Raw genomic sequence first — 12653 nt, 5'->3', positions numbered from 1 at the left:
CTACTTTATTCTCAATATTTGATGACATGCTGATATCAGGTTCTTTAGGATAAAGCAAGTTAGGCTATATTTTACTACAGAAAATAAATGTCAATGGTATTGGCAGGTAGTGTGAACTAGGGTTGAGCGACCTTGACCTTTTTAGGGTCGAGTCACGTTTTGCGAAACCCGACTTTTTGAAAAGTCGAGTCGGGCGAAATCGGCCGATTACTGCGAAAAGTCGAGGATCGGCCGGAACACGAAACCCTATGCACGTCAATGGGGATTTTTTTTTTTTTTTCTTCTCTCTCTCTCTCTCTCTCCTCCCTCCGTCCCAGCCCCGAAAATTTCGTTTTACACATTGCAAATCCCTGCTGCGCACAAGCGCTAAAATGATCATAGGCGTGCACGCCCCTAACCCCTATGTCATCACTCTGCCCACACTCCTTCATTGGCTGAAAAAATGGCGCTAAACGCATCATACGAAACGCGACTTTGGCGCCAAGATCGCGTACCGCATGGCCGACTCCACACAGGGATCGGGTCGAGTTTCATGAGACGCCGACTTTGCCAAAAGTCGGCGACTTATGAAAATGAACGATCCGTTTCGCTCAACCCTAGTGTGAACCCTTTATATTTAATTAGTATTAGCAGCTTGCCTTTTGCGTACATGGCCCATTGCCCTTTATTCTTCAGTTCAAAATCATATTAGAGCAATAATCCATCTCCGACATCAGCTGAATAAACGACATTATTCCATTGGCGCGTCAAGTTGCATTTGTGTTGAATAGTGATTGAGGGAAATTTAAGTAACTAAAGTAAAATAGATTGTGGTGCCATCTTGTGGATGTAGTTGCAACTACAGCTGTAATAAGTCTGACAGCAATTGCAGTGAACATAGGCCATTGTGGCCAAAAATGGTTCTTGGCATATTCTTGCTTTGAACAGTTGTGGAATCTGGCCCAGCGGTTTATGGAACTGTGTACCAACACTGACTATGCAGAAAACAACTGATGGTCGCAAACACTTTCGGAAGGTTGGTGATTCCACAAATGAACTCTTGACAAAGTAGATGTTTCTTGGAAGCCATTCTAGCTGATCAACTGATGAAGCTGCTTGAGAGAATAACAAGATGTTCAAAGTTGTCATCAGAGTAAAAGATGGGTAATTTGAGGAATCTAAGGTTTAACACATACTCAGGTTTGTATCACACGTACTTCTTTATTCTTTGTTTTCATATTTGTTCCTTTGTGGTTTTTCTGCCTTCAGTCTAAATCTAAATGTACACATTCCAGTAAAAACATGGAAAACTATTACATTAAAAGGTGCGTACCTGTAATATAATATACAAGTTCACAAGATAGTTTCTTGTGAAAAGATGTTGAAACCTATTCTGTAAATTAAGTTCACTACTGACTTTAGCGGAAAAAAAAATTGCAAATGATAAAAAACTACCTTACTTAAAGGGATACCCTCAAAATTAAAGTTGTCATCTATTAAAAAGATGGGTGAGAAAAGGAAGAAGTCTAATGGCTAGGGCCTTCACAGATCCTGAGAACATAGCTCTGAAATGTCCCTTAGAAATAAAACAGTGACCGCGAATGCCTGCCTGTAAGCAGCACACAGGCCAAGATACACATCAGCACACCTAAACTACAGTATAAACAATTATTTTGTATGTATGTGATGTTTCAATGTAGCAATCTCCTCCTCAGGTCATCACAAAATTTCTGATGACATTTATCTTCAGAACTGTTAGCTACACAGAGAATTGCAGGCACAATTCTTAATGGTTTCAGCATCCATCATTATCAAATGCACCGATCATGGCTCAACATACTTGGTGCCCACATTCTTCCTATATCTTTCTTCTCTCCTATGGCCTGGCTTCAGCACAGTTCCTAAGTGTTCATTTCCAACTGATCTACACGTGCCCAAATTCCATTTCCTCGCTCTTGTTCCTTCTTCCAACTCACAATACACAACTTTACCTGTTTGGACTCTTTGGCTATATATGCAGCTGAACCAAACTCCCCCATTTTTATCAGAATTCTGGGGCATCAGCAGGGCTAGGACGAGAGGTAGGAAGGGCAGACACCAGCCTAGGATGTTACCTCTTTCCTCCCTGAGTTGTTCACAGTTTAGAAAAAAAATACCTGAAACCCACCTTCGACCTGGAACAGCTCAAAGAATCCCACGGTTTACAATATCATGTCTACTCTGATGACACGCAGGTCTACCTATCTGGACCTTATCTCACTTACTTACTGCCCAAAATCCCACATTGTCTGTCTGCTATTTCATCTTTCTTTTCTGCTCGCTTTCTAAAACTAAACATGGACAAAACAGAATTCATCATCTTTCCCCATCTCACTCTACCCCTTCACCCGACCTATCCATCAGTGTCAAAGGCTGCTCACTCTCCCCAGTCCTGCATGCTCAGTGCCTCGCGTGATCCTTGACTCTGCCCTCTCTTTCAAGCCACATATCCAAGCCCTTGCCTCCTCTTGCCGATTCCAACTCCAAAACATTTCCCGGATCCGTGCATTCGTTGACCATGAAACCACAAAAGCATTAGTGCATGCCCTTATCATCTCCCGCCTCGACTACTGCAACCTCCTACTCTCTGGCCTCCCCTCTAGCTCTCTGGCACCACTCCAATCCATCCTAAACTCTGCTGCCCGACTAATCCACCTGTCTCCACTTTATTCCCCAGCCTCTCCTCTCTGCCAAGCCCTTCACTGGCTTTCTATTGTCCAGAGACTCCAGCTCAAAACCCTAACCAAGACATGCAAAGCCATTCACAACCTGTCTCCTCCATACATCTGTGACATGGTCTCCCGGTACCTACCTACATGCAACCTCCGATCCTCTCATTATCTCCTTCTCTACTCCTCTCTCATCTCTTCCTCCCACAACTGCATCCAAGACTTCTCCCGTGCTTCCCCCATACTCTGGAACTCTCTACCACAACACATCAGACTTTCACCTACCACGGAAACCTCAAAAGGAACCTGAAGACCCACTGACAAGCCTACAACCTGCAGCTATCCTCTGTCTGCTGAACCACCGCATGACCAACTCTACCCTCTCCTAGTGTATCCTCACCCATCCCCTGTAGACTGTGAGCCCTCATGGGCAGGGTCCTCTCTCCTCCTGTACTTGTGTGTGCCATGTTTTACTCATGTTTATTGTACTTGTCTATATTTGCCCTGTTCACATGTAAACCACCAATAATTGGCGCTATAAAAATGTATAATAATAATAATAATAATAAAAATAAAGTGCTGTGCCTGCGCAGTCACATAGGTGAGCAATGTCAGTGAGTCACTAATACCGTTCTTTCCACCTGCACCCCGACCATTGTTCCCTCCCTGCACTCAATTGTATTCACATCTTTAAGATGTGATTATGATTGATGTGAGCATCACCCAGGAGAGGAGCAGGAGAGCTCTGATCAGCTGTCTGTTCCACTAGTAACTCCAGCAATATGAAGGCTACTTCTGACCTACATTTTGTTAGAGGATGGCGCCCCGTACGGAACATCGAGCAGTGTGATGATATCACTGCATCGCGCTGTCCAGTGCCCACTGCTATGCAAGATAGAAGAGGAGATGATGGCCGCAGTTGGTGGGGAGCCAGGATTAGGTGAATATAAGCTGTTTTTCTTTTCCTTATATTTGGCCACTGAATGGGAAAATGTGGTGACATAATGTTATATAATGGGCTGTGGAGGACATTATACCTGCGCTGTGGGGACATCATATTATATGAGGCGCTGTGGAGACTTCATATTATTCACGGGATAGTTGGGGAGTGTGTGTGTGGGGCGTTGAGAGGGGAGTCACCTATCCTGTGGATGTTTGGAATAACTCTTTAATTTACTATATATGGTTACTTGCTTATTCATCCTATAGTAGAAGAAAAGACATCTTTGGTTATAATTCTGTTCAGAATAAGCCAAAAAGTTTATTGGAAAGATTTTAAAATCTGAAAATCTGAGAAAAACAGACCAGAAAACAGTGTGAGCAAGATATCTAACCACATGTTGAGATGAGACCTATTCCCATTTGTAGCCATACTGAGAAAATTATATACTAGGTAAGATTCATCACAGAGAAGCAACTTGGTTGACAGCTGGTAAATACATTTTGAGAATTTATTCTCCAGCTCAGTGCGCTTGAAACATGTTAACATTTAATAAAGTTTGGGGAGTTCAACAGGATTTTCTTCCTGTCACTATTTTTTATTTCAAGGGGGACAAGTCAAGAGTTTCAACTAAAGACTAAGTAAGAACTGCTCAGGATGTAAAAAAAAATAGGAAATAATGGGTAAAGTTAAATAGCAAGGGTAAAGTAGAATAGTATACACCATGGCCCCGTTCAAACTGCATTATTTGAAGTCACTTTCCTTTTTTGTCTTGTATTAGTTGCTGTTTTGGTACCAAATTCATCAATATGGTGCATGCAATTCATGAATTTGGCTCAAAGTAAAAAAAAATGGTCTTCCAGCTATGAACTGTTTTTGCACCTTTTGATACCAAAAGTTGCAACATTTTTGTCAAAATCTTGGCATACTCAAAAATACACTAAGCGGCGACTGGAGCAAAATTGCGCCAAATTTTTAAAATCACGCAATTGATGAATTAGGCGAAAACATTTGGAACTGCTAGATTGACCAACTGGAAGTGGAAGAATTAAAAACAGGCAAGCACATATGAAGTAGACTTTAAAAAAGGTACAAATAGAATAATTATTTGGGTGCGGACAAAAAAAAGACACAAATCTAGGCAAAAACAGATGTAAAGTTATTATTGATTTGGGACCTGTGTGCACAATTATTAAACGATCACAGTAGGACAATCCAAAAAGTTAATAAGCCTGAAATCTGAATATTTAAAATGCATCTGTCACCAGGTTTGGCCGATAAGAGATACCTTTCAGGGCTGTTACACAGCATTCTATTAGGCTGTATATATGCCCCCAGCCTGACCTGTAAGAGAAGAAAAATAACTTTTATTATACTCACCTGCAGGGCGGTCCGATCTGATGGGGGTCGCTGGTCTTGGTGATGTTTTGGGTTGTCATTATGATTTAAAATCCAACCACTAACCATGAGTGGAAAGAAGTTTTGGAGTTATCATTCATATTCTCTGAAAAAAAAGGCCAAGAAAGCAAACATTCTGCAGGGGTATGTACATTTTTGAGCATATATGTACATACATAGTTACATAGCTACTGTACATAGGTTGAAAAAAAGACCTAGGTCCATCAAGTTCAACCTTTCTCCACCAATTGTACTTTTTGTCACTAATTTAACTATAACCCGCAATGTTATGTGTATTTAGGAAATCATCCAATGATGATGAGACCGCTACGTCATCATCTCGCGAGACCGCAATGCACTCTTGGGACTGGAGCGTCGCGAGGAGCATCGGTAAACGCCTCGGCTGGATCCGGGGGGCCGACGGAGGGTGAGTATATAGCTATTTTTTATTTTAATTCTTTTTTTTAACAGGGATATGGTGCCCACATTGCTATATACTACGTGGGCTGTGTTAGATACTGCGTGGGCTGTGTTATATACTACATCTCTGTGCTATATACTATATGGGCTGTGCTATATACTACGTGGCTGTGCTATATACTGCATGGGCAGTGTTATATACTACGTGGCTGTGCTATATACTACGTGGCTGTGCTATATACTACGTGGCTGTGCAATATATTATGTGGCTGGGCAATATACTGCGTGTCTGTGCTATATACTACGTGTCTGTGCTATATACTACGTGTCTATGCTATATACTATGTGTGTGCTATATACTACGTGGCTGGGCAATATACTACATGGCTGGGCAATATACTATGTGGCTGAGCAATATACTATGTGAACTGTGCTATATACTACGTGGCTGTGTTATATACTGCGTAGCTGTGCTATATACTATGTGGCTGTGTTATATACTACGTGGCTGTGCTATTTACTACGTGGCTGTGTTATATACTACGTTGGCTGTGTTATATACTATATGGGCTGTGTTACATGGCTGGGCAATATACTACATAGCTGGGCAATATACTACGTGTCTGTGCTATATACTACGTGTATGCTACATACTACGTAGCTGGGCAATATACTACGTGGCTGGGCAATATACTACATGTCTATGCTATATACTATGTGTGTGCTATATACTACGTAGCTGGGCAATATACTACGTAGCTGGGCAATATACTACGTGGCTGGGCAATATACTACGTGTCTATGCTATATACTATGTGTGTGCTATATACTACATAGCTGGGCAATATACTAAGTGGCTGGGCAATATACTATGTGGCTGGGCAACATACCACGTGGGCTGTGCTATATACTACGTGGCTCTGTTATATTCTACGTAGCTGTGCTATATACTACGTGGCTGTGTTATATACTACGTGGGCTGTGCTATATACTACGTGGCTGTGTTATATACTACGTGGGCTGTGTTATTTACTACGTGGGCTGTGCTATATACTACGTGGCTGTGCTATATACTAGGTGGGCTGTTATATACTACGTGGGCTGTTATATACTACGTGGGCTGTGTTATATACTACGTGGGGTGTGTTATACGCTACTTGGCTGAGCTATATTTCTCTGCTGTATCTGTGCATCATGAATCGTGGTATGTGGTAAAGAGGGGGGCCCACTGAGACTTTTTTCGCCCGGGGCCCTCAAAAACCTGGAGCTGGCCCTGGCTTCCTTTTTTCGCCCGGGGCCCTCAAAAACCTGGAGCTGGCCCTGGCTTCACTGATTGGTCACGCCCGGTCACGAACAATCAGTGACAGGCGCAGTCTGCCCGCAAATTGGCGTGGAATTTGAACCACACTTCGCTAATTGGTCGCAGCCGGCCGGCCGAATCCTGTGTATAAATTGCATTATTTTGAAAACTTCATAAATAAACTACATACATATTCTAGAATACCCAATGCGTTAGAATCGGGCTACCATCTAGTTACTTTATATTTATCTACATTAAACCTCATTTGCCAAGTGTTTGCCCATTCTGACATCTTATCCAGATCATTTTGCAATATTGTAATATCAAAGTCAGATTTTAATATCCTACATAGTTGTCGTCAGCAAATACTGACACTTTACTCCCAATCCCATCCTCAAGGTCATTAATATAGAGGATAAAAAGAATGGGTCCTAGCACAGATCCCTTTGGTACACCACTGCTGACTATATCTCATTTAGAGAATGTACCATTTATGATGACTCTTTGCTTCCTGTCATTTAGCCAATTCCTTACCCATGTGCATATAGTTTCCCCCAGTCCTTGCTTCTGTAGCCTCAGTATAAGGCTGTTATGTGGAACTGTATCAAATGCCTTTGCAAAGTCCCAATAAATTACATCAGCCGCATTACCTACATCCAGATTTGCACTTACCTCCTCATAGAAACCCAACATGTTGGTTAGACACGACTTATTCTTCATGAATCCATGCTGGTTTTCATATATTATGTTCTCTGCAATATATTTCTGCAGGTCATCTCTTATAATGCCTTCAAAAATGTTGCACAATACTGATGTCAGGCTTACCGGACGGTAGTTGCTTGGATCCACCTTCTTACCTTTCTTATCTAACGGTACCATATCAGCCATTGTCCAATCCTATGGCATCAACCCTGTTACCAGAGATACTAAAAATATAAGATACAGTGGTCTGTCAATTACTGGGCTGTGGATTTGTCAGTGTTGAATACAAATCAGCCAATAAGCATTCATCTTTATACAGGTTGGAAGTGGAAAATATGCTTAAAAATGAGGATATGGTGAAAATACTCACCTAATAATTGTGCTCAATTCCACAACAAGAAATGACTGACGGGAGTGATGTCTTAAAATATGGAGGCTTTGGTTGACTTTTATAGGAACATATGGGTAGAATAATGAGAAAATGATCTACAGGAAAAGAAAAGGAGCATTGTAATGTAGTAAATATGGAGATCTGTAGATCATTTTTTATTTACTTCTCTAAATCGTTTTCTTCCTCTCCTTTCTGATCCTGTTTTCAGATGAGAGTAGGTACTGTATATAGGGGAAAGCTAGGGTAAAAAGAAAATAGGAAACAAAACAGAACAGGATAAAATTACACACAAATGTACTTTATGATAAATGTATAAATTTTAACTATACAACTATATAACTTTTATCTGAGTTTAACAGCTGCTAAAAAAAATTAAAAAAAATAAACAGAAGAAACACTTAATAATAACCTTTTGATAGATGTACTCAAAACTTCAGTTTTAAGATCTGATATAAAAGAACCTCATGGGAACATGGTTGCAGTAAAAGTTACCTTAAAAGATCTTTTGACATTTTCAAAACGCAGGAATATCTGAGAATCAGACTTCAGAACTGTAGATACAGCATCTGAACAAAAAGAGAACAAGAGGTTATCAGATTAGAAAGAAGAGAAGCAGACAATGAGTGGGTGAAGGACAAGCAAGAAGTGTTTCTTTTCAGATTGCTGTTCTGTGTGTTGGCATTGAGAGCGAGGAATAGAAAACTTTTAGGGACATTGTGGTTGGAAATCACAAATAAGGATGTTTATGAGATGAATGTTGAGAATGAATATTCCCAATCACAATCTGCTGGAACTGCAATCCTACCTTAGATTCTGTACCTTACTACCATGGATTCATATTACATGTAACACCTTCCTTGATGCTTTTTGATTAACCAGAATTTCTTGCAATTTCTATCTAGATAGATTTGGCACCCCTAAGCAAGGTCATAGTTCACAATCTCTAACCAAGGGTGCACACAAACAGAAAAGGGCCCTGCTTAATAAGTACAGTGGGTACGGAAAGTATTCAGACCCCTTTACATTTTTCCCTCTTTGTTTCATTGCAGCCATTTGGTAAATTCCAAAAATTTTCTTTTCTTTTCACATTAATGTACACTCTGCACCCCATCTTGACTGGAAAAAAAAACAGAAATGTAGAAATTTTTTTCAAATTTATTAAAAAAGAAAAAATGAAATATAACATGGTCATAAGTATTCAGACTCTTTGCTCAGGCACTCATATTTAGGTCACATGCTGTCCATTTCCTTGTGATCCTCCTTGAGCTGGTTCTACTTCTTCATTGGAGTCCAGCTGTGTTGAATTAAACTGATAGGACTTGATTTGGAAAGGCACACACCTGTCTATATAAGACCTCACAGCTCACAGTGCATGTCAGACCAAATGAGAATCATGAGGTCAAAGGAATTGGCCAAGGAGCTCAGAGACAGAATTGTGGCAAGACAAAGATCTGGCCAAGGTTACAACAGAATTTCTGCAGTACTTAGGGCTCCGAAGAGCACAGTGGCCTCCATAATTCTTAAATGGAAGAAGTTTGGGACCACCAGAAGTCTTCCTAGACCTGGCCATCCAGCCAAACTGAGAAATCGTGGGAGAAGAGCCTTAATGAAGGAGGTAAAGAAGAACTCCAAGATCAATGTGGCTGAGCTCCAGAGATGCAGTAGGGAGATGGGAGAAAGTTCCACAAAGTCAACTATCACTGCAGCCCTCCACCAGTTGGGCCTTTATGGCAGAGTGGCCTGACTGAAGCCTCTCCTTAGTGCAAGACATATGAAAGCCCGCATAGAGTTTGCTAAAAAACACATGAAGGACTCCCAGACTATGAGAAATAAGATTCTCTGGTCTGATGAGATGAAGATAGACCTTTTTGGTGATAATTCTAAGCGGTATGTGTGGAGAAAACAGGCACTGCTCATCACCTGCCCAATACAATCCCAATAGTGAAACATGGTGGTGGCAGCATCATGCTATGGGGGTGTTTTTCAGCTGCAGGGACAGGGTGACTGGTTGTCATTGAAGGAAACATGAATGCGTCCAAGTACAGAGAAATCCTGGATGAAAACCTCTTCCAGCGTGCTCTGGACCTCAGACTTGGCTGAAGGTTCACCTTCCAACAAGACAATGACGCTAAGCAGTCAGCTAAAGTAACAAAGGAGTGGCTTCAGAACAACTCTGTGACCATTCTTGACTGGCCCAGCCAGTCTCTGGAGAGACCTGAAAATGGCTGTCCACCAACGTTCACTATCCAACCTGACCGAACGGGAGAGGATCTGCAAGGAAGAATGGCAGAGGATCCCCAAATCCAGGTGTGAAAAACTTGTTGCATCATTCCCAATAAGACTCATGGCTGTATTGGCTCAAAAGGGTGCTTCTACTCAATACTGAGCAAAGGGTCTGAATACTTATGACTATGTGATGTTTCAGTTTTTCTTTTTTAATAAATTTGCAAAAATGTCTACATTTCTGTTTTTTCCAGTCAAGATGCGATGCAGAGTGTACATTAATGTGAAAATATGAACTTTTTGGAATTTACTAAATGGCTGCAATGAAACAAAGAGTGAAAAATTTAAAGGGGTCTGAATACTTTCCATACCCACTGTATGTCTGGACACCTAAGCCTTTCAAAGGCAGCCAAGTCAAAGAAAAATAGCCACGTACAGTGTCGAAAATAAGTATTTGATACACTGCCGATTTTGCAAGTTTTCCCACCTACAAAGAATGGAGAGGTCTGTAATTTTTATTGTAGAAACACTTCAACTGTGAGAGACAGAATCTAAAAAAAAACCCAGAAAATCACATTGTATGATTTTTACAAAATTAATTTACATTTTATTATGTGAAATAAGTGTTTGATACAATAGAAAAACAGAACTTAATATTTGGTACAGAAACCTTTGTTGGTAATTACCAAGTTCAGACATTTTCTGTAGTTCATGACCAAGTTTGCACACACTGCAGCAGGGATTTTGGCCCACTGCTCCATACAGATCTTTCAGGTTTGGAGGCTGTCGCTGGGAAACATTGAGTCTCAGCTCCAGGGCCGGCTCCAGGTTTTTGAGGGCCCCGGGCGAAAGAGTCTCAGTGGGCCCCCCTCTTTAACACATACCACAATTCATGATGCACAGATACAGCAGAGAAAAATAGCACAGCCCATGTAGCATATAGCACAGCCCACGTAGTATATAGCACAGCCCACGTAGTACTGTATATAGCACAGACACGTAGTATATTGCCCAGCCACGTAGTATATTGCCCAGCCGCGTAGTATATAGCTCAGCCGCGTAGTATATAGCTCAGCCGCGTAGTATATAGCACAGCCGCGTAGTATATAGCACAGCCGCGTAGTATATAGCACAGCCGCGTAGTATATAGCACAGCCGCGTAGTATATAGCACAGCCGCGTAGTATATAGCAGACGCATAGTATATTGCCCAGCCATGTAATATATTGCACAGCCACATAGTATATTGCACAGGCACATAATATATTGCACAGCCACTTAATATATTGCCCAGCCACATAGTATATAACACAGGCAGCCCAGGCACGTACGTAGTATATAATACAGGCAGCCCACGCAGTATATAACACAGCCTGAGCCCACGCAGTATATAACACAGCCTGAGCCCACGTAGTATATAACACACACAGCCCACGCAGACGCAGTATATAGCACAGCCCATGCAGTATGTAGCACAGACTGCCAGATCCATCATTACAAACAGGCAGGTCAGGCCGCACAGATGAGGCATCTAGTCATGGCCGCCCACCTCTTTACAGTGTGTTTTTCTCTCTTTGCAGTTGCATGGCCAGTGCTATGTTAATAGCGCCCCCTCTGACATCAGGGTCACAGCAATGCTGGAACTTGGATCTCCCCTGGAGATGATTCAGCTCCTGCAAACCCCCTGGGAGGAGAGATTTAAAGTGAAGGCAAACAATAGTGATTGTTCCAGTGGCCATGCATGGAAGGTGATAGTACCCATCCAAACAGGGGGGGCTGCATGCAGCACATTGCACCTCTGCCCAATGCAATCTGCCTCCAGCTGTGCAATAGTTAATAAGGCAAGGAAAAGGGAGTACCATAGAGGTCTGTGCTAACAGCCTGCAATGTCCCCTCTGCAGGACACAGGTGCTGGGGCTGCTATTTACGATTCACAGCTCATATCTGTGTTTGTGTAAGTGGCCTGTAAACAGGTCAGAGGTCACGGGAAAGCCATTATACTGTAAGATGCAGAGGGCAGAAAAGGAATTTTTATGGCACCACATTCCTCCTATTAACTTATGACACCTGACTGCTGCTCCTGCTCCGCTCGTCTTTCTGCTTGCCGCTGTCCCTGTGTCTGCGCTGCCGCTGGACGCCTGGACCTGTCCTGGACGCGTGGATGACAGCAGCTGGATCTCTTCTCTGAGCTCTTAGGAATCTGACGAGCTCTCACATCCGGAAGTGACAGGAGAGAGCGACCGCCGGCCCGGATTCATGGTGATGGCGGCGCCAGTGGTGACTGGTGAGTATTGCAGGCGCAGCTGTGTGAAACTCAGTCCCAGCAGCAGGCCCGGCCCGGAAGTGACTCTGGCTGCGTCGTATCCATGGTGACGGATGGCCCGACTCCCGGAGGTGAGTATTCCGGCTGCAGCTGCGCACCGTAAATGGGCCCCCCCGTCTCGCCAGGGCCCGGCACTTGCCCGGGTACGCCGGGTGCTGGCGCCGGCCCTGCTCAGCTCCCTCCAAAGATTTTCTATTGTGTTGAAGTCTGGAGACTGGCTAGGCCACTCCAGGACCTTGAAATGCTTCTTAGGCTATGTGCACGCATTGC

The 12653-nt window shown here is 42.6% G+C and overlaps 1 long non-coding RNA gene across 1 annotated transcript; it reads right to left on the bottom strand.

Moving 5' to 3' along the window:
• Window positions 1–289: 289 nt before the first annotated feature.
• On the bottom strand, window positions 290–12262 carry LOC143793999 (uncharacterized). Its single transcript, XR_013220375.1, has 9 exons — window positions 12128–12262; window positions 8331–8404; window positions 8002–8076; window positions 7818–7933; window positions 7603–7671; window positions 7418–7497; window positions 5008–5131; window positions 1176–1255; window positions 290–1091 (listed from the first exon to the last, which is right to left on the bottom strand). It is a non-coding gene; the product is annotated as an uncharacterized LOC143793999 (long non-coding RNA).
• Between the last annotated feature and the right edge of the window lie 391 nt (window positions 12263–12653).

The sequence above is a fragment of the Ranitomeya variabilis genome, chromosome 1 (assembly GCF_051348905.1).
Source record: "Ranitomeya variabilis isolate aRanVar5 chromosome 1, aRanVar5.hap1, whole genome shotgun sequence".
Lineage (NCBI taxonomy): Eukaryota > Metazoa > Chordata > Amphibia > Anura > Dendrobatidae > Ranitomeya > Ranitomeya variabilis.
The sequence above is the reverse complement of the archived record's forward strand: the minus strand, read 5'-3'. Positions and strand labels throughout refer to the sequence as shown.